Source organism: Dipodomys ordii, unplaced genomic scaffold (genome assembly GCF_000151885.1).
Source record: "Dipodomys ordii isolate 6190 unplaced genomic scaffold, Dord_2.0 Scaffold89, whole genome shotgun sequence".
Taxonomy (NCBI): domain Eukaryota; kingdom Metazoa; phylum Chordata; class Mammalia; order Rodentia; family Heteromyidae; genus Dipodomys; species Dipodomys ordii.
In genome coordinates this window covers 1,968,751-1,972,385 of record NW_012267305.1, presented here as the reverse complement: position 1 = coordinate 1,972,385, position 3,635 = coordinate 1,968,751, and the positions used below count along the sequence as shown (strand labels likewise).

General features: G+C 44.6%; 1 pseudogene; it reads right to left on the bottom strand.

Annotated features, from left to right (window-relative positions):
- Positions 1-1,872: 1,872 nt before the first annotated feature.
- On the bottom strand, positions 1,873-2,358 carry LOC105992841 (annotated as a pseudogene).
- Between the last annotated feature and the right edge of the window lie 1,277 nt (positions 2,359-3,635).

The window sequence follows — 3,635 nt, the reverse complement described above, 5'->3', positions numbered from 1 at the left end:
CCCACATCTTCTCAGCAGCCCATATGAAACCACAATGGCGTCACTTTGGTATTACAATATTGTCTTTAATCCCTCCAACTGATGATCAGCCTGACAATGAGGGAGCACCCAACTGCCTGGACAAGTACACAAAATGCCATATTTCCAGACAAGAATACCTCTCCTTGATGCTTCCTCATCAGATTCTCAGTGACAGAGGACGGTCTTCACTCAAATGTGAAGCACTCAAATGAGAAGGCACTTTACACTGTGCACTTGGTTAACCCCTACCCCCACTACTCTCAGGGGTGACTGGCCCATGAAAGACCCGGCCCCCAGATATCAGTCAATGACCATGGAGAGTTGTGTGTCAACTGCTCAGGGAAGAAGCCTCAAGGAAGATTCAGAACATGAGAACACTCAGAGTAGCCCTGGGTAGAGAAAGGTCTTCCCTGAGGAAGGAACAGGGAGAGACCCTCACAAGCAGGAGAGGCCTGGTGACCTCAGAGCACAGCCAGGGGCTGATTCCAAATAGATGAAAAGAAAAGGGACTGAGGGCTGGCCTGGCGTGAGTGTAACAGAAGGCGTGCTGGTGGCCTCTGGGGTGGGGAAATGAGGGCTCTGGATGTCATAAGAAGATGCCCATGCTACCACCAGTTCTGACTCTTCACTTAGGAATTCTCCACCAGGTCTTGAGTCTAGCAAGGATGAAGGTCCCCACTATCTGAGAGGCACAAGGTAGATTCTCTCTCCTCGGGATAGGTTACATGCAAGGCCACACAGCGATTCATGCTGCATCACCAGCCCCAGGCCTAAGGCTCTAGACCTAAGAGCTTGGTGATGGAGAAACTGCAGCAAGTCAGGACAGCAATGAAACCCCCCTGTGATCACTGATCCTCATGTTGGATGGATGGTGTCTGGCTCACCTGACTATGCTGATTCATTACTTCAAATGCCAAGATAAGAAATATTTATTATAGAGAGCAAAGAACTTTCTCATCCAAAATATAGAAATCTGTACAAGTTTGCAACATCAATAGACATGAACTGTACAAATTTATACCAGTTCATAATTTACCAAATAAAAGATGATTAACAATGTTCTCAAAATAAATGTTTTCTTGAAAAGGCTTTTTCTAAACTAAGTACAACAATAGTTACAAACCAGACTTCCAATATCTAAAAATAGGAAATTTACATAGTCTTAAAAAATTATAAGCTAGCAAATGTACAGTGCTGGCTGGTGTTAATACCCCAGTTGAGAGAGTATCATTTTAAATATTTTAAGGATTTAAAAGGCTGTTGCCAAGGCAGATTTTGGTCACTTGACACTTTCAAAGTCAAAAACATAATACAAGGTCTGACCATTTCGTCAGGTCATACTTACTAGTTTTTCTTTATGTACATTTATGCATATTGAAGTGCTAGGTAAAAGTTTTGTAGTAAAGTTTCCAGTACTACTAAGTTTAAAACATTGAGCTTTCCAAGTAAGCTCCCAAAATTATTTTTATAATGACTTCAAGTACAATAGTACAAATTCTTCTTTATGATCTCCTGAAGAGGAGGGCTCTTAGAAACAGATGTTCCTTAAAGTGACTGATGTCAAAATTTAATTACACTATCAGGGGAATAACTGAAACCATTCTAGGCCTTTACTTCCTAGCGAACAGAGTGATCATTTACTTTAACTCACAATCTGTTGAATCATTGAAATGTACTGTCCAAACTATGGCACTGTTATTTCAAAATATTTTTTTAACATTCTGTCTTGCACCAGCTCTTCACAGCTCACTTATGGTGGAAATTCCATGAACTATTCCCCAAAGGATCCCTCTCAAAATAAAACTTTTAAATTTCCATTCACTGTAAGATGAGCCATCCATAGACGACATCTTAACTAGAGACAGTCATCATATTGCAGGGTTTGGAAGGGCTTCTTCTGCCCGGGAACATTTCCTCCTTACAGCTGCTTCTGTTGTCTACCATTTGCATGTCGGAGCTGTTCTGAGTGCTCTCTCCTGTTGGTGAGGCCTCATACAGCACACAGATGGAGCCATCTTCTCCAATTCTATAGCACACTTCGTAAGGGTCAACCCAGAGTGTGAGTTCACTTGGGAGAAGCCTGAACAGCTCCTGACTGCTCAGTCCAATGCGCTGGGCAGCCTGTGCAATCAGAGGATCCATTTTATGATTGATGCGAATACAACGGTAACCTGATCCCTTGAATGGCATTTCTGGGAACCAATGATGTTTATAATGTTCTGCCAGAAGCTCCTGAAGCGTCTGGCTGAAGGTGTGCAGCAGGACTTCACTTGTGAGCCCCTTGGTGCGGAGGAACTTAGAGATGAAAGCCACTGCGACTGTGATCTCGCACATCATGTTGGGAGCCGGGGGGTACACAGGATTCACTGGGACAGTAACTGGGGGCGGCTCAGGTTGGCATGGAATGGGTGGGAAGACCCCAACAGCACAGTGGCTAGCCCATGCTCCCTCAGGCACCAGGCAGCTGGGAGGAAAAGAAAGATGCTTTAAGGAAGAGACAGCAACCTTTTTTCCTTTGTTTTTGTAGAGTAAAAAAAAAGTTATTTTCAAGACAAGAGGCTGCTGGAGATAGAAAAATCAAGGAGCAGTGACCTGATAACATTACTCAGACTTCCCAATGGCTTGTGTGTCCTGTTTTTTAGCATTGGAAGATCCCCACAGCTGCGCTTCCATCTCCCACGGGCTCAGACTATGCCTATTCTTTCTCACCAGGTAGTGGTGCACAGCAACTGTCCCTGGGGTCTTTTGAGGACTGAGGAGAAGAGCTTTCCTTGTTCTCCAAGGGGCTGAACATGCTAGTGTCTCACAGACACTGAACAGGGATGGTCAAAGTCCCAGACGCAAACATGCAGAACACAAAGGAAAGAACTCAGGAGACTGGCTTTCCCACAAGGCCTTTCCTTGACTAGACTCCAGAGAGCATTGGGAAGAAGGCTGATGTCTTACACTCCTAATCCTGGTGGACACAGGCCACTCTTCAAACTGAGGAGAATGTTGGCTAAGGGTCTACAGAGGCCACAGGATGGCAGTGTGCATAAGTCTAATGAACACACACAGTTCTGTGCTGAGTGCCACAGCTGTGGCATCCCTGGTCCCTTTCTTCACTACTCTTATGGGTGCTCCCCAGGTATCATCCCTTTTCTGAGTCCTCTGCAGTTCAGAAGCTGGTGCTATCAATTGGCACACATGTCAAAGGCTCATTCTCCACAGTGCCAACACTGCAAGGTGAGGCCTTGTTCAGTGAGGTCTCCAGGTTATAGACACCATGCCCCAGAAGAAACTGTGCAGCCCCAGCTGATCAGGTCTCTTCTTCTTCCTGGCTTCTCTTGCGTGTCATTTTCTCCATCACATACTTCAAGCCGGATGTATCCTCACCAAACCCCCAAAGACATGGGGTCACCTGATCTTGGACTGACAAGTTCAGGCCTATGAGCTAAATAAACTATCTTCCTTTATAAGTAAGTTGTCTTATATATTTTGCTGTTTACTAAGACACTGACTATCACAGCTAGGAAGGCCACCAAAATTTTGATAATGTTGCCTACTTATATATTTCGCTGTTTACTAAGACGCTATCACAGCTAGGAAGGCCACCAAAATTTTGATAATGTTGC